Consider the following 19887-nt stretch of genomic DNA (forward strand, 5'->3'; position numbering starts at 1 on the left):
ATGTAGGGAAGTCCCAACTTGAAACCACCCAAAGGATCAAGGAAGTTCTTACAGGGAACTAGAAAGTTCTACAGGGAGCGATTCAGGCTATTGTATTCTTGCCTGGGGGCTAGGGTGAGGGAGATTAGAATAGATCCTATTGACCTTGCTCTATATATTCTTACTAGTCAGACATTAAAGTGAATCTTGATCAGAAATTTCCTGACTTGATTCATTATTTCTCGCATCTCTGTATCCTACTTTCAATCTCCACTCCCTCTTTCAAGTGAATCCTGATTCGACTTTTCCCATGGGCTGGGACATGACATGTGACGCCAGAACAGGGACTGAAAACAAAGAATTAAGTGAGGGACGTTGTGTGAAAAGAAGAGTGAAAGACGAGTGGACAGTTTGCCTCAAACATCAGCTTCACATAGAAACAGCAACGTAGGCAATGCAAATATGGGACAGAGCAATAGTAAAGACTTATTTAGAAAGACATTGGAAAATAAGTTTCAAACACGAGGAATAAGGGTAAATAAAGGACAGTTGGATGAATTTTTAGATTTTGTCAGTGATGTATGTCTATGGTTTCTTGAGGAAGAAGTGGTTAGTTTAAAAACTTGGGATAAAGTTGGTAAAAGATTGCAAGGTCACAACATGAAGCCTAAGCACAAGATTTCTGACATGGCAAAATTTGGCATGTCTCTCCACACATGCTGGTTTGTTTTCTACAGTTTTATCTTAAGTATTGCATTTGCTAACATCAGGACTTATTGCATCTCTTGTTTCAGACTTTGCTTTAAGACTGATTTAGCTGTGTGGGATCTTTTGTAATTGATATGAACCTGGACTTCAACAACAACAGAATTAACAAAAAGCCTACACGTACATGGAAACTAAACAACTCTCTACTTAATGACACCTGGGTCAGGGAAAAAATAAAGAAAGAAATTAAGAACTTCTCAAAATTTAATGAAAATGAAAGAACAACATACTCAAATTTGAGGGACGAAAGCATTGCTAAGAGAAAAACTCATAGCACTAAGTGCTTCTATAAAGAAATTGAAAACATCTGGAAGCCCTATAAAAAAAGAACCAGAAACACCGAAGAAGAGTAGATGTCTGGAAATAATCAAGCTCAGGGCTGAAATCAATAAATTAGAAACAAAGAGAACAATTCAAAGAATCAACAAAAGCAGGAGCTGGTTCTTTGACAAAACCAACAAGATAGACAAACCATTAGCCAAACTAACTAAAAGGCAGAGAGACACTATGCAAATCAACAAAATTAGAAGTGAAAAGGGAGACATAACAACAGATACTGAAAAATACAAAAAATCATAAAATCCTACTTTAAAGGCCTATATGCCATAAAATTTGAGAATCTAAGGGAAATAGACAATTTTCTTGATTATTTCCACTTGCCAAAATTGAATCAAGATCAGATAAACAAATTAAATAGTCCTATTTCTCCTATAGAAATAGAAGCAACCAAAAATACCCAAGGTCAGATGGTTTCAGTGCAGAATTCTACCAGACCTTCAAAGAAGAGCTAATACCAACACTCTTCAAGCTACTCCAAAAGATAGAAATGGATGGAACATTATCAAACTCTTTCTATGAGGCCACAGTCTCGTTGATACCTAAACCCCAAAAAGACCCAACAAAAAAAGAAAATTTCAGACCAATTTCTTTTATGAACAGTGACACAAAAATACTCAATAAAATACTCTCAAAATGATTACAAGAACATATCAAAGATATCATTCACCATGACCAGGTAGGCTTCATTCCAGGCATGCAAAGATGGTTTAACGTACAGAAATCCATCAATGCAATCCACCATATAAACAAACTGAAAGAAAAAAACAGATGATCATCTCGTTAGATGCAGAAAAAGCATTTGACAAAATCCAACATCCATTCATGTTTAAAGTTTTAGAGAGATCTGGAATACAAGGTGCGTACCTAAACATAATAAAAGCTATATACAACAAGTCAATAGCCAACATCAAATTAAATGGAGAGATACTCAAAGAAATTCCTCTAAAATCAGGGATCTGACAAGGCTGCCCACTTTCCCCATACCTCTTCAATATAGTTCTTGAAATTCTAGCCAGAGCAATAAGACAACAAAAAAATCAAGGGGATCAAAATGGAAAAGGAGGAAGTCAAATTGTTCCTACTTGCAGATGATATGATAGTGTACATATATGACCCCCAAAATTCTACCAGAGAACTCCTAAAGCTGCTAAACACTTCAGCAAAGTGGCTGGATACAGAATTGACTCAATAAAGTCAGTAATCTTCCTATATACAAATGACAACCATGTAGAGGAAGAAATTAGGAAAACTACACACTTCACATTAGCCACAAACAATATAAAATATTTAGGAGTTACTCTAACCAAGCAAGTGAAGGACTTGTTTGAAAAAAATTTCAAAACTCCAAAGAAAGAGATTGAAGATGCAATCAGAAGATGGAAGGATCTCCCTTGTTCATGAATCAGTAGAATTAACATAGTAAAAATGGCCATCTTACCAAAAGCAATTTACAGATTCAATGCAATCTCTATCAAAATACTTACACAATATTTCAAAGACATAGAAAGATCAATTCTCAGCTTCATATAGAAACCCAGAATAGCTAAAACAATTCTATACAATAAAAGATCCTCTGGCGGAATCTCCATACCCAATCTCAAGCTGTATTATAAAGCAACAGTAATTAAATCTGCATGGTACTGGAACAGCAACAGGCTGGTTGATCAATGGAATCAAAGACCTAGAAATTAATCCTTACACATATGGTCACTTGATTTTGACAAAGAAGCCAAATTTATTCAATGGAAAAAGGATAGCACCTTCAACAAATGGTGCTGGTCTAACTGGATGTCTACATGTAAAAATGTGCAGTTAGACCCATATTTGTCACCATGCACAAAACTCAAGTCCAAGTGAATTAAAGACTTCAACATAAAACCAGAGACACTAAATCAGTTAGAAGATAAAGTGGGGAAGAGCCTGGAACACATTGGCACAGGAGACAACTCCTGAACAGAACACCAACAGCCCAGGCCTTCAGGTCAACAATTAATAAATGGGACCTCATGAGGCTGAGAAGCTTCTGTAAGGCAGGAGACACTGTCAAGAGAACAAAGCGACAGCCCACAGACTGAGAAAAGATCTTCCCAGCCCTACATCTAACAAAGGTCTAATATACAAAACATATAAAGAACTCAAGAAATTAAACACCACCAAACCAAATAACACACTTGAGAAATGGGGCTCAGAATTAAACAGAGAATTTTCAACAGAGGAATATCGAATGGCTAAGAAACACTTAAAGAAATGCTCAGCATCTTTAGTCATCAGAAAAATGCAAATCAAGATGACTCTGAGATTCCATTCTTAAACCCATCAGAATGGCTAAGATCAAAAATTCAAGTGACACCACATGCTGGCGAGGATGTTGAGAAAGAAGAACACTCTTTCACTGCTGGTGGGAAAGCAAACTTGTACAACCACTTTGGAAATCTATCTGGCGCTTTCTCAGAAAACTGGGAATAGGGCTTCCTCAAGACCCAGCTATTCCACTCCTTCGAATATATCCAGAAAATGCTCCACCACACAACAAGGAAATATGCTCAACCATTTTCATTACAGCCTTAATCATAATAGCCAGAATCTGGAAGCAGCCTAAACATCCCTCGGTTGAAGAATAAAGAAACTGTGGTACATTTACATTATGGAATACTACTCAGCTATTAAAAACAAGGAAATCCCGAAATTTGTGGACAGATGGATGGGACTTGAAATGATCATAATGAGTGAGTTAACCCAGAAGCAGAACTACTCACATGGTATATACTGACTTATAATTGGGCACTAGCCCAAAAGACATGTCCCACGAAAGTCTTCACTTACCAGGAGATATGGATAGATGTAAGGACATTCCACTGAGACACTAGGTAGGAGAAATACAGGAGATGGGGAAATAGAAGGACCCAGAGGGTCCTAGAAACCTACAAGAAGAACATTGTGACAGGTGGATCGGGGCCCAGGGGGTTCTGCTCAAACTATTGCACTAACCAAGGACAATATAAGTAGTAAACATCGATGTCCTACTCTGATCTACCCAATGGACAGGAAATTCTCCACAGTTATGTGGAGAGTGGGGACTGAATCTGACATGAACTCTGGTGCCCCATATTTGACCACCTCCCCTTGGTGGAGAGGCCTGATGGCACTCAGAGAAAGAATAAGCAGGCTACCAAGATGAGACTTGATAGCCTATGACCATATAGTGGGGGAGGAGGTCCTTCTTGATCTTAGACCTAGGGAAGGGGAATAGGGTGAAAGCGGGAGGGAGGGAGGAATGGGAAGATACAAGTGATGGGATAACAATGAGTTGTAATCTCAATAAATTAATTAAATAATTAAAAAAAGAAAAGTCATCAGAATTTTTCACAGAAATTATGGACATTTTCTTAAATTTATTATTTATATTTAATATTATTTATTATTATAAACCTCTGTGTATGTGTGGTGTGTGTGTGTGTGTGTGTGGTATGTGTAGTGTGTGTGGTGTATGTGTGTGATGTGTGTGTGGAGTGTGTGGTATGTGTGTGATGTGTGTGGTATATGTGTGTGTGTGTGTCTATGTGTGAGTGTGTTGTGTGTGTGGTGTGTGTGTGTGGTGTGGTGTTCGTGTGTGTGGTGTGTGTATGGTATGTGTATGCATGTGTGTGTGTGTGTGGTGTGTGGTTGGGAGGATGTGTGGTGTGTGGTGTGTGTGTGTATGTAGTATGTGTGGTGTGTGTGTGTGATGCATATGTGTGGTGTGTGTGGTGCGTGTGTGTGGTGTGTGTATGCGTGGTTTGTGTGTGGTGTGTGTAGTGTGTGTATATATGTGTGGTGTGTGTGTGTGTGTGTGTGTGTGTGTGTGGTGTGTGGTTGGGAGGATGTGTGGTGTGTGGTGTGTGTGTGTATGTAGTATGTGTGGTGTGTGTGTGTGATGCATATGTGTGGTGTGTGTGGTGCGTGTGTGTGGTGTGTGTATGCGTGGTTTGTGTGTGGTGTGTGTAGTGTGTGTATATATGTGTGGTGTGTGTGTGTGTGTGTGTGTGTGTGTGTGTTTCTTGTGCCGTGACACACCTGTGGAGGTCAATGGGACTTTCCCTAGTCAAATTGTTCCTTCTATGGTGAGGTCATTGGAACAAACCTGGGTCACACGACCCCACCTAGCAAGAGCTCTTACCTGCTTAATCATCTGGCCAGTTGTCAAGTCAGGCTTTCTGCTGATCTTAATTTAGTATCCTTTTTGTTTACCCATGCCATCTTAAGTGCATTTCATCAGTGTTCCATGGTTTCACAGAAAAGAAAGTCCACCTTCTTGGTCAAATGCATTTCTAAGCATTGTGCTTTTTGTAGCTTATAATAATGGATGTGCTTCCTTGAGTTCTTTTTATAGCTCATTGTTAGAGTATAAAAACAATTGATTTCTGTTCACTGGTTTTGTATGTTTCCTTTTTACTGAACTTTATTATTATTTTTAACAGTTGAGGCTGGACATCATTAGAGTTTTCTGTTTATCTATTCACCCAAAAGCAATAATATTTTTTTTATTTTATTTTTCATTTTGGAATTCTTTTCTGTCTTTCTCTTGCCCTGATCTCTGTATAAGACTTCCGGTGCTATGTTGACTAGCACTGATTAAAAGGGGCATCCTTCTCTTGAGGTTAGAAGGAAAACTTTCAGCATTTAAACAATGAATATAATGGAGACTTGGCCTGTGAGATGGAAGCTTTGTGCTGAGACTCATCCCTACTTTCTTGGGAGCTTTTATAATGAGAGCATGGAGAATTGTGGCAAATATTTCCGAATCTACTGACAAGATTGTGTGGTGATTGTCCTTCATTCTGTGAATGTAGTATGACACAGTTCTAGATTTCCATGTGCTAATGTGTCCTTGCATCCCAAGAAGAAAGATCACTTATTTTTGGTTCATGAATATTTCTAATGTACAGCAGAATTCTTTTTTTTTCTGGATACTTCACTAAGAATATGTACATCTAAAGTCGTCAGGGACCCTGTTGTTTAGCTTTCTTCTCTGGGCAGGTTGTGTTTTTTCATTTCTTTTCTTTTTAAATTTATTATAATTTATTCAGAATACAACCCAATTGTTGTCCCCTAGCTTGTATCTTCCTGTCCACTCTCCCTCCCTCTTCTACCCTCCCCTACACCTCTGGCAGAAGGGGACCTCCTCCCCACCATATGACCACAGATTATCAGGTCTCATCCTGATAGTCTGCTTCCCCTCCCTCTGTGTGCCTGAAAGGCCTCCCCACTAATGGGAAATAATCAAATTGGGGACACCAGAGTTCATGCCAAAGGCATAACAGCCTTGGAGAATGAGGTATCCAATGGCTAGATCGAATAGAGGGTCTAGGTTTACTGTGTGCATTGTCCTCACTTGGTGCAACAGTTTGTGCAGGGCCCCTTGGTCCACATCCGCAGACCTTGATGGTGTTTTTAAAGGACTCCTGAACCCTCCGGGTCCTTCCATGCCCCTACTTTTCCATACCACTCTCAGCACTCTGCCTAGAGTCTGGATGCATCTCAGCATCTTTCCCATTCCCCCACTGGGTGGAGTCTCTCAGAGGACATCAATGTTGGGCTAATATCCACTTATAAGTGTCTGTCTAGGTCTGGGTTATCTCACTCAGGATAATCATTTCAAGTTCCATCCATCTGCCTCAAAATTTCAAGATTTCCTCCTTTTTAACATATGAGGAGTGTTCCATTGTGTAAATGCACCACATTTTCTTTACCCATTCTTCAATTGAGGAACATCCAGGTTATTTCCAGATTCTGGCTATTATGAATAAAGCTGCTATGAACATCCTTGAGCAAATGTTCTTACTGTATGTTGGAGTACCTTTTGGGTATATGCCCAGGAGTGGTATGGCTAAGTCTTGAGGTCCCATTACTTCCAATTTTCTAAGAAAGCGCCAGATTGATTTCCAAAGTGGCTGTACAAGTTCATACTCCTACCAGCAATGGAGGTGTGTCCCCCTTTCTACACATCCTCATTGGCATGTGCTGTCACTTGAATTTTTGATATTAGCCATTCAAATAGGTGTAAGATGGAATTTCAGAGATGTTTGATTTGTATTTCCCTGATTTGAGCATTTAAATGTTTCTTGGCCATTCACTGCCCCTCTATTGAGAATTCTCGAGTTAGCTCTACACCCATTTTAATTGGATAATTATAGTGTACATAAGTGACCCCCAAAATTTCACCAGAGAACTCCTACAGCTGATAAACACCTTTAGCAAAGTGGCTGGATACAAAATTAATTTTTAAAAAATCCGTAGCCCTCCTGTATACAAATGACAAACAGGCTGAGAAAGAAATTAGGGAAACCACACCCTTCACAATAGCCACAAACAATATAAAGGGTCTTGATATAACTCTAACAAACCAAGTAAAGACTTTATATGAAAAAAAATTCAAGACTCTGAAGAAAGAAATTGAAGAAGATACATCAGAAGATGGAAAGATCTCCCGTGCTTGCTTGTGGATCGGGAGGAGCAACATAGTAAAAGCGGCCATCTTACCAAAAGCAATCATTAGATACAATGCAATCCTTATCAAAATATCTACACAATTCTTTACATACCTTGAAAGATCATTTTTCAACTTCATATGGAAAAACAATAACAAAAAATCAGAATAACTAAAACAATCCTGTACAATAAAAGATCTTCAGGAAGAATCTCCATCTCTGATCTCAAGCTGTACTATAGAGCAATAGCAATAAAAATGCCATGGTACCTTCATAGAAATAGGCTGGTTGGTCAATGGAATCTAATCAAACACTCGTAAACAAACCCAGAGACCTATGGACACTTGATTTTTGACAAAGAAGCCAAGTTCATACAATGGAAAAAAAGAAAGCATCTTTAACAAATGGTGCTGGCCAACTAAATGTCTACATGTAGAAAATGCAAATAGATGCATATTTACCCCCAGGCACAAAACTAAAGTCAAAGTGGATCAAAGACCTCAACATAAAACCAGACACACTAAATCTATTAGAAGAAAAAGTGGGGAAGAGCCTTGAACGTATTGGCACATGAGACAACTACCTGAAGAAAACACAAATAACTCAGGCTATAAGATCAACAATTAATAAATGGGAGCTCATGAAACTGAAAATCTTCGGTAAGGCAAAGGACATGATCAACAGGACAAAATGACAGCCTACAGACTGGGAAAATATTTTCACCAACCCTACATGGAGCTAATATCCAAAATATATCAAGAACTCGACATTAAACACCAGCAAACCAAGTTATGCTTTTTCACTGAAGCTCAAATTCCAGTTTCCCTACTGGGTCTTAACCAATCACATTATCTCTGCAGTCCCCTACTGCTTGCTTTTACATTACAATATTAGTTTGCCACAGTCCCCCTTTTTCAAGTGTCTTTAAGATTTTTTCAGAAGGCTCAATAGTAATTTGTCCTTAAATGCTTGCTAGAATGTAACAGCAAGATTGGATTTCCTTGGTGGGATACTTTTTATGGTTTGTTTGTTTGTTTTTTGGCTCTTGGTTTTTTGAGACAGGGTTTCTCTGTGTAGCCTTGACTGTCCTGGACTTGCTTTGTAGACCAGGCTGGCCTCAAACTCACAGCAATCCACCTGCTTCTGCCTCCCTGAGTGCTGGAATCACAGGCTTGTGCCACCATGGAGAGCTGTGGGATACTTTTAATTAATGGTTTAATTTTGTTCTTTATGGATCTCTTCAAACTTTTTATTTCTACAGGATCCATGTTTGGTGACCTGCTTATACAAATGAATCCATTCTTCTTGTTTTCCAGTTTGGATATATTTCTTCATAATACACTCATAAAGCCCTCCATATTTTCATAGTATCTATTGTAATGACTCCTCTTTCATTCATGACTTTACTTATTTGAGTCCTATTGCCAGATATTTGATCACACTGTGAACCCTAAGATTGTTTTGTTCACTAGAAAAGTCTGTTTCTAGTTGTGGTGTGGCTCAGCCCTAGCACATACTTTTAATCCAAGAGCTTTAAAATAAAGTCAACCATAAGTCAAGGGGCAGAGCAAACAACCAGTTAACAGGAGTGAACACAGGAAAAAGCACAGGGAGTAAGACGGACCCAAGAGGACACATAGAGAGATGCACAGGAAGTAGATGGGGGAACATTAAGTTTGAGGGGGTTTTAAAGTGACATGGAGAAGGAGATTCTTTTAATGAGGATGTCAGCTGATGAGAAAGGTCCATTGGGTGCTTCTCTGCCTTTCTGAGCAGGCTTTCACCTCAGCATCTCCCCCCCCAAGTCTTTATTAGTAAAATATAACAATTGAGATTTTGATTAAAACAATAGAGTTCTCTCTCTCTCTCTCTCTCTCTCTCTCTCTCTCTCTCTCTCTCTCTCTCTCTCTCTCTCCCTCTCTCTCTCTGTCAATTTGTCAATTAGCTTAGCTCAAGGTTTGCCAAACTGATCTTTTTCAGAAATCAACTCTTAGTTTCATTAGGCACTTAATCATTTTTTTCTAGTCTCTACTTTGATTTTGCTCACTAATGTTGAGTTGTTATTCTTTTGCTGGTCTGATAAGATACAATATTATGCTTTTTATTTACTATAGTTGCCCTTTTTGTTATAAGCAAGTATTATTTTACACTTTCCTATAAGAAGAGCTTTCTGGCAAGCTATAAGTTTGATGTCTTATGCATACATCATTTGTCACAACATATTTTCAATTTTCCGTTTAGTTTTTCATTAATGTGTTGATTGTTCAAGGGTATATTGTTTAATTCCATATGTTTGCAATCTCATGCAAGCTACCTTAGATTATGTCTCTGATACATTTTAAAAATAATTGTATTGCTCTTGAATAGAATTTTATGTATATGTCTGTCATATCCGCTATCTTTAACTGCCTGACACTATGTCACATCCTTTGCTGAAGGTGGGGAGCTGCCTCCTACTATCACTGTACTACATGATCTCAGCCTATTAAATATTCAACTATTTTCCTATTGCAAGTTGTCAATAAATGAACAGTCTATATTCTGAAGTGCCTCTCTTTGCATATTACTAACTTGGGTAACAGATCATATCCAAATAATGTCATTACAAATAATCTTGCTAAAAACGTTCAATATTTCTAATCATGGAGAAATGCATAATGAGGCCAAGCAGTGTGATATCTTCTAGGTGGCAGATATTGTCCAGCCCAACTATTTAGGATATAGTAACAAAGCCTTACCAACAACTCCCCATTGCTTATCTTCTGTAAAGTAAACATCACACTCAGCAATGGTCAAAAGCAAATTTTGATAATGTAGATGTTCCCTCCTTTCCCAACTTAATATGAATGAATGAGTACAGGATTTTACAGGAGCATACAGGTGAGCAAGCCATGTACATAAGTGTTTTCTAGCAGTTTCCTCTGATTAGAAACTTTCCCTCCTTCAGAGCTCATTAAGAAAGGAACTAAACCACTCAAAATAGCTTCAAGGAGCTCCTGAAACTGACCAGATTCACTAGACTCTTCCATCTCCAAGAGTAAACAGTAAAAATTATGGAGAGTATATACTAAGAGTTCTTCTCAAACAAGCCAATAAGCAAAGAAGACTCTCAGACAAATCCAAATGTCTGAGAGGCATCCAGACAGTCTAGAAGAAACAAAGACCAGAGACGGGCTGTCTGGAAAAGGCTCAGACCAACTGAGGCACCTGGAAAGAACACTTCCAACCTGATCACTGTCCCGCAGTCTGTGCAGTGCGCTCCAGGCTGTTTTTGTTAGCTGTCACCCATGCTGGAGTGGGCTTTGGTGATCCAGCTGTCTTTGAGCCATTCCTACTCCTTTGTGTAAACTCTCATCCACGTTCCTGTAAACAAGCCCAATAAAACTCCTTAGTTCACCAAGTTAAACTTGAGTGGTATCCATACATTCATTAGTCTGTAGTAGGCTTCTTACCTAGTTTTGTATTACAGCTCCTTAAAAGTCTATCACTACAATAAGTAAATAAATAAAATTACCCATCAAACCCAAATGGTCTTCACCAAATCCATTCAAGTACACATAATTGGACAGGAAGCACCATGAGGGTTGCTTGGAAAGTTAAGGCCAGAATAAGGCTGAGGCCCTGTTGTACAGCCATTGCCTTCAAACTCAAGAGTCCTCTCTTGTTGGAAGGAAGGAGGATCATGAGACTCTAGAAATGAAGAAAAACTTAGAAGGCTTATAAACCTAACGGGACCTATGAGGCGTAAAGGTAGTTGGGAAAGTTATGAGGCTCACAGAAGTTTATAAAAAGCACATGTTTAAACTAGAGAACTGACTACTGAATGCTCTCTTGTAACCTCTACAGTTGTACCTTGGTGTGTTGCATGTGTGCATGTGCATGAGTATACACACAAACAAATAAATAAGTGCCATATAAACTAAATTATTATGCAGTGTGAAGATATTCAGGCATAAATGAATACATACTGACTTGTGATTACATTTATAGATATAGTTCATGGTAGAGAAGCCTGTCAAAATGGAATCTAAATTTACAGTTTCCCTTTTTCTGGAGGCAGAAACAAATGGGAGACTATTGAAATTTTTTAGGCTTGGATAGCACACTTGTTGATTTGGGATTGGAAGTAAGTCAAGAGTTTTTTTTCTGTCGCAAGGACATTTAGTTTCAAGCTATGTTACTATGACAATCATGTAAACACAATGGCTTTAGCCCAGGGAAATATATAATTAAATTTTCTCAAGTATTGTTTAAGAAATAATGATCAGATCATGCTGACCACTGCTTGAATATTGATTGAATTTTGCTGTATGCTTTATTGTAGCTTATACAGAACCATTTGTATTTCTTGGTTAGATTGTTTTCCTTCTCTGTTGATTTTTAAATGCCCTATTGATTGTAAAAGATGAAAAAAAATCATGTAATGTGTAATGGAAAATTTGAATTTCACTTTAAATAAAGTAGTGAGGTTGGCCTAAGGGAGACAGCAAAGGAAAAATAAGTGCTCCTGGTCTAAAAGACCTTTTAGTTTGTACCACAACTTATGACTGGGTCTCTGTATTTCTTTTCATCTCCATTTCTCAGTTTCTCCTCAACAATTAGTCTAATTGTTCACCAACAATAGTTGGTCTCTTTGGTCAGCTGTTCCCCACCAGCTCAATTTTCCCATTCCAAGGAACCACCAAGACTTTCTCTTCTCTGATCTCAAAGCTGGTCTGCAGGATTCCTCTCCTTCAAATTCATGGCCTCTTTTTTCATTAACTGCCAATATATATTCCTAAATGCATAAATAAAACCTGCTCATACTGTATAATGTATAATCAGTGTGTATTTCCAGGGATGACCATTTCATATTGGATAACCAATTGGCATCCTCTCTCTCCTCTAAGGACTTCTTAGTTGCATGTAATTCTTTGTGTAGGACTGAATCCTCATGAGCTTTGCCCTATCCATGTTGGCATATCTATTGGTGTATTTTCTTGAGCAGCTTGTGGTTAAGCAGCCATGTTGCTGAAAATTTTATGTATGTAACTTCTGACACTCCCAGAAAGAACAGTCTCACAGCAAACTTCCTGTTCTCTGGTTCTTGCACTCTTTCCACCTATGAACTAAGAAAGTTCATATTGAGTGAGGTAACACAGACCCATGAAGACAATGTCAGATGTTCTGCCTCATCTGAAGAGCCTACCCATATATCTTCAGATGATTATATAACCTGAAGTAACCTCAGAAATCAGAATCATTATGAAGTCAGCTAGAAAAAAACAGAGAAGAAAATAGCAGGTGCAGCGGTGACACACACACCTTGACAACAACCAATAGCTCTCTAGGACTTATGACCTCAATAAGAGGGAAATCTTGCTTGGTACAGGAAACCTAGCCAGATGTCCTACATGTAAAGAATGAGCAAGACGTGCTAAGAGAAAAGGGACACTAATCTTTCTGCCTAAAAAAAATACATTTTTCAGGAAGAAAGGATATGTTACATTCACACACAAAATATACTTAGCAATCAAAAGGAACACTCAGAAAATGAGGGACTTTGATATTAACAGTAAATAAATATAATGAAAATTTTCAATAGAATTGTAATAGACAAATCAAGGAATCTTCTAAGAACACAAGAAGGGGCAAAAACAGAGAAAAAGAAGAGAGAAAGACAGCTTAGGAAAGAAAAAGAGAAAAATGAGAACATTAACACATGAGAAACAGAAAAGCTCTCTCTCTCTCTCTCTCTCTCTCTCTCTCTCTCTCTCTCTCTCTCTCTCCCTCCCTCCCTCCCTCCCTCCTTCCCTCCCGCCCTCTCTCTTTCTCTCTGCTCTCTTTCTCTCCCTCCCTTCCACCCTCATAGCCCAGGCTGGCCTCCACCAGATATAGTTAGTGATGTCCCCAAACTTTTGGTTGTCCTGCCTCCACTTGCTAAGTTCCTAAGTGCTACTGGAATGTGCCACCAGGGTGCCGAAGATTCAGCTTTGTTTATACAAGGCAAGCATTGTACCGATTTAGCTATATCCCACCTAAGAAGATAGAACATAAGACTTAGAACACACTTCATGGCGGGTGCAGGTCTGCACTGCAGGTGCTGGTCCAGGGTTTGAAAGATAAGGTCCTCAATGCATTCTGAGAAGAATGACTGTGTTCCAGAGCGACACAGAAATGTTCACTCCCAAGAGTGGCCTGATTGGGATGAAACACTTAGTGCAATGTATTAGAAATATCCAAGCTGAGATCATTCAAGATGGCATCAATCGCACAGTGTCTGATCCACAGAACAACAGTGACTGCACACCCACTGAAGGACTATACTAAGAGCTCCAAAACACAGTGTTGGTGTTTCCCAGAAAGATGGTAATCCTGTCATGTGGATCATTCATGCCCTCCCACCTCAGGACCATGGAACCACGATCTGGTAAGCTCCCATAGACCCCTGCCACCACTGCTGTTTTTTGGGTTGCAGCCCAGGGCAGTGTGGGCCAAGGAGATGGCATTCAAGGAGGGGGCACTTTTTGAGTTGAGCCTGAGCAAGGACTGCATTGCTCACACCACAGGCTTCACGGACCTCCTCTCATGGGCTGGGGGGTCATGTTCAGTGCTGAGAGCTGGATCATACAGAGGTGGATAGTAGGGGTAGCACTGAGGTGGGGGCCCATGGTGGATGGAGCACACGATAGAACCAGATACTCAGGAGGCATGAATCAACAGAGCCACGATTTTCCTGAGACAAGAGGCTTAGCCAGGCCAACATCAATGTTTTCTGTGAGCTACTCAATGAATACTTTGAGGGGCTTCCACTTGCCACCTGCTTAATGTCCCACAAAATCTAGTATCCACAAGAGTAGGAGGCCATCCAGTCTTTGATGGACAGCAAAAATCTGGTGAATTGAACAGGAGCAAGAGAGCTGGCCCTGAGAGCATGGAAGCAGGAGAGCTGACCTTGAGAACACAAGAACAGGAGAGCTGGCTCTGTGGATGTGGGAGCAAATTATCCAGCCCTGGGGACATGGGAGCCTGAGAGCTGGCCCTGCCATGAGGACACAGGAGCTGGAGAGCCAGCCCTGCCCTGAGGACACAGAGATGGGAGAGCAGGCACTATCCTGAGGACACAGGAGCAGATGAGCCATCCCTACCCTGATAACATGGGAGTGAGAGAGCCAGCTCTGCCCTGATGACACAGGAGCAGAAGAGTGGACCCTGCCCTAAGGACACAGGAGCAGGTGAACTGGGCCTGCTAAGATGACACTGGAGAAGGGGAGCAGGCCCTGCCCTAAGGACATAGGAGCCGGTGAGCTGGCCCTGCCCTGATGACATGGGAGCAAGAAAGCAGGCCTTGCCCTGAGGACATGGGAGCACAAGAGCCAGCCTTGCTATGATGACATGGGAGCAAGAGAGTGGGCCCTGCCCTGAGAACAAGAGAGAGGGTGAGTCGGCCTTGCCCTGACAACACAGGAGCAGAAGAGCTGGCCCTGCCCTGAGGACACAGGAGCAGGAGAGCAGAATCTGCCATGATGACACAGGAGTGAGAGAGTGGGCCCTGCCCTGAGGATAAGGGAGCGGGCCCTAATCTTTGGCTCTGAGTGGACCTCACCCCAACACCTACCCCATATATGACCTGCTGGAATACATGAAGGGGCTGGACCTGAAGATTCAAAGATTAATAATCTTCTTGACACACGGCAACAATGGACTATCCAACAGCAGTTTCAGTGAGTATCCAGTAATGATAGTGTAGGCCTCCAACCAGACCCATGACTCATAGCAATGAACATTTGAAAGTAAACGTATGTGGACAAAAGACTATACCGCATGACACACTACAGCTTCTGTGACAAGATTTTTTCTTTGTCTGTTTGTTTTATTTTACTGGGGGGAGGAGGGGATTTTGGTGCATGACATGTAAATCATAGACATTCAATAAAAGTAAATTTTTAAAAAAATACCTAAAATGCACATAGCTGTAGACTGAACACTTCCTCAGACCTGGGAGCATCCTACACATAATGAGAGCATGGTAGGAGAGAAAGTTCTAAAAGATTGATGGTATGCGTGTAAAGTATACTTTTCAGGATAGTGTAGATTTTTCCCAAAGAAACAGCAAAACAGCATTAAGTTAGCTGTCTGTAACCTCAGCAAATAGAAGGAAATACGATTTTGGCCTAATAGTACATACTCAGCTGAGCGATGATCAAAGAAGTGTAAAGAAAAACATTTCAATCATAAAACCTCAAAAAAAGATAGGGTATGCTTTTTCTTAGGAAGCTCTTGGAGGAATTGCCTCAGCAAAGTGAAGAAATGATCCTAGAAAGGAAAATACAGGCAGGCACTTGCATCTATGAGGAAAGAAGAGTCTCCAAGAGGTGAGTGTCATAGGCAAGTCCGAGGGGGAAGCTTTTACAGTTGCTGAACCTGTGAGCCCAAACTAAAGCCTGGATGTAAGGGGCTGCAAGGCAAAAACAAACAAACAAACAAACAAAAAAACAAAAAAAAAAACAAACCACCCAGAACATAAAAGAGGAGAATGTTTATTAGTGTGTGTGGAGTTAGTGAAATTATTCCTATGTATTCGAACATGGGTGTCTAGGGCTGATTTATTTAAACAGGAGGAAGAGGCACGATAAAATTAACTGTAGAAGAAAATAATATTGTTATGCAAGGGAGAATATTCTTTGGCTTGGCTGTAAACAATATTGAACACTTACATGATGTAAATATTTATACAGGTTGTTTATATAGCCATAGTGAGAACATTAGGAAGAACAAGGTTAGGGGGCTGGAAGTTGCCTAGTTCAGTAACATGCTTGCACCAGGCAAGCTTAAAGACCTGAGGTTTGAACCTAAGCACCCATGTAAAAAACAGACATGTAGTTAGGAGTTGTGGAAGCACCTGGTGTTAGTATGCCCTTGTAATTGAAATGTTATGGAGAGAAAGACAGAAAGATATGTGGGACCAACTAGGTTAGCATACCAGGTGATCTCTGGGTTTAGTGAGAGACTCATACTCAAAAAATAATGTAGAGTATGATTGAGGAAGATACTTGATGTTTTACACACACACACACACACACACACACACACACACACACACACACAAACACACACACATACACACACAGAGGGGGTTACACATGCATATATCACACACATGCACATATACAATTTTTTAAAGAAGAAAAAACAGAAAAATAAGTTGAGAGTGTATCAGATCAAAAGCAGAAAATAAATCAGTAGCTTAATTTTGACAAATAGAAGAACTGAATAGGACAGTCTGGCATACATGTATGAAACATAAAAAAAATATTATAAGATAGAAGGAATGGGAGGCAAGCTCAAGCCTTCTCTGTGCTGATACCAAAGTTCTGAGAAGAAAGCAGTCAGGACAAATCTAGGGTAAAGTTTTGCAAGCAGAAATAATAACAAGTGCTAACATGTTGAGTCAGAAATAAATATAATCTGTTCTAAAGAGAACAATACCATTAAACAACAAGTAAAGTCAGCAAAGGAAGGGGTGAAAGTGGGAGTTAAAAGAGACACATTCAACAGGGAGGGGAAAATTCAGGATTGTGGTATGACTTCAAATTGTGCAATATGAAGGAAAAAAACCCCATCCAAGCCGTGCCATATTTGTATTTGATGTTTTGGTTTTCTTTCTGCTCTCTGCTCCATTTTTCCCCCACCCACTTCACCCATCTACCGCTCACACCATGTGGATGTGATTGTAGTAAACACTTGGAGACAAGCTCTCCTGACTCGCAGATCTGAGTCTATTGCATGCTGGGAAATTACCTCATTACCACATACGTCACTCTCGCACCCCGTGTCTAGCTCCTCTGAAGCATTTTACATTTCACAATATGAACTTCTTCATCTTGGTTTCCTAAGGTATGGTAACATACAGTATGTCAGTTTTGAGGGGGTGGGGTGGGGGAAGTACAATAAAGATGTATAGAAACAGTAATTAGGCTAGCTGGGCATGATTCTATTATTAGTAATAACTGATTTTTTTTTAGAGTTGAGGGTTAATTGCTAATAACTGTATGCAGTGTTTTCCCTCAAGATGTTTTCTATGATAGTAATTAACGGAGCAGCTGGGCAAGAAGACATTAACCATTTGTCTTCACGCTAGCCCTCACTGGGGACTCCTTACACAGCCTCTGCACATGGCTTTCATAGGTAATCTAAGAGGCACCATAAAGCATATAAGAGTCTGCACTGTGGAGAGGACTACACCTTAACATGTTTTTTTTTCCTCTTTGGAAGGACTCTCTCCTGTGTGCTGAACAGATCCTGGGAAACACAGAATGTCTTTTAGACAAATGGACTTACTTAGGTGGCTTTTGTGTGCGCGTTCCTTTTTATCTTCCCAAAACCAAATCCCATCAAGGTGATTTTTGTCAGCAACCTGAGCACCCCAAATATGCAGCTGGTTTTCTCTGCTTACAAATCAGGGCTGACCTAGCTGGCTGTTCTGAGAAATGTCTTGTCTGAAGCCTTGGAAGCCACCTTACCAGGCCGCCTTACTTTCTTTTCTTATCACCAGGACTCCTGTAGTTTATTAGCTTTGGTGTCCTGGGTTTTCTTTTGTTGGTGACTGTTGTTGTGTCACTGCTCTCTACTTCTATGGCCCCAGGTCCAAGACCAGATGGAAAATCAGACGCTTGACCCCAGGTTTTCCTCTTCACTGCTTGAATCGACTCCATCTCTGTCAAATTCATTCTTCACCACATAAAGTACAGTACCTTTTGTAGGTGCAAAGATATTCATGTTCTTTTGCAGGGAATTTTAATTAACTCATTTTAAAAAATACCTCCACTATAGACACTAAGTACAGGAAAGAACTTAGAAGACAAAAGGGGGCTTTTTAAAAAGTGGCTAGGTACAAAAGAATTCCTTATCTTCTTGCTAGCTGAAGTCGCGAGCTTGTATTGTTTAGATGCCATTGCTTGTTTTAAGCCTTTTCAGCCAGAAGCAAGAATTTCTTTTTCTTAAGACTACTCCTTTTCCTTAAATCCACAAAAGCCTTGAGTATTTGGTTTGATTTACTGTAATTCCTCAGAAGCCACAAAAACTGGACCTCTGGCAAATCAAGCTAGTTGAAATGTACTTTTCCTCTTTCCAAAGAGTCCTTAACCCTTTGGTCTGTGGTTGGTGATAACACCATATAATGCCTTACAGACTCACACTACAGTGTCAGTGGTCATCAGTGTGGCTCTCTAGTGAAGACCATAGACTGTGCTATTAAACATAAAGCCTGTGAGTCTATATCCTGAGTATTCTAAGACAAATAAGGCCGTAGCATCTGTGGAAAAAAAAACTCTTTGTATAAATTAAATACGGAAGGACTCACCCAGAGTCTGAGCCATTGGCTTCAACAATCTAGGAAAATAGGTGGACAAACTGTGAGAATCAGATGAAGCCTGGGGTCTGGTAGAAATAGGCAAGCACTTACTTGTGACACAGGAAGAGGTAAGATGTCCTGTAGGGGACATTCTCCACAGTTGAGTGGAGAGTGGGGTCTGACTTTCACACGAACTCTGGTGCCCCATATTTGACCATGTTCCCTGGATGGGGAGACCTGTTGGCACTCAGAGGAAGGATAGCAGGCTACCAAGAAGAGACTTGATACCCTATGAGCATATACAGGGGGAGGAAATCCCCCTCAGTCACAGTCATAGGGGAGGGGAATAAGGGGGAAATGGGAGGGAGAGAGGAATGGGAGAATACAAGGGATGGGATAACAATCGAGATACAATATGAATAAATTAATAAAATATATTTTTAAAAAGATATCCTGTAGGAAGTAGGAAGTGGTAGTCACCAGAGCTAGCCAAACAGCCAAGCAGGCACAATAGCAACTTGATGTTTTCATGAGGCCAAGGCTCTATTAGCCATTGAGGAGGAAATTATAAAGGCAGCTGTTTTATCTAGAACACCTTTACAGGAGACTCAAGTATGCTGACTAGCAGTAAAAGGGTTTAATAAGTCCTTCCCATCATGCTGCTGAACTGGTTTTCAAAATACTCTGCAAAGCATAAATCAAAATATAGGTTAAGACCCATCTAGTGCCCGGCCCAATCTCACCAGCCAGGGCAGCTGGAAGAAAGACCCTCAAGCCCCACCCCAGGCTCTACCATGATAGATTAATGTGTGATGGAGAGATGGGAAAGATGGAGTAGATAGTGGAAAGATGGAAGAAAAAGCATGGCCAAGGGGTTCATGTACTGTGGAGAAAGGTAGAAATGGAGACTCAACAGTGTTGAGGAACAGGCAGATATGAGGAGGCCATGGTGAGATCCTGGCTTGGGTTACTTGCCACGGGCCATGTCTAGATCCTGCTGCA

The sequence above is a fragment of the Acomys minous genome (genome assembly GCF_964271855.1).
Source record: "Acomys minous genome assembly, chromosome: 19".
In the NCBI taxonomy this organism is placed as follows: domain Eukaryota; kingdom Metazoa; phylum Chordata; class Mammalia; order Rodentia; family Muridae; genus Acomys; species Acomys minous.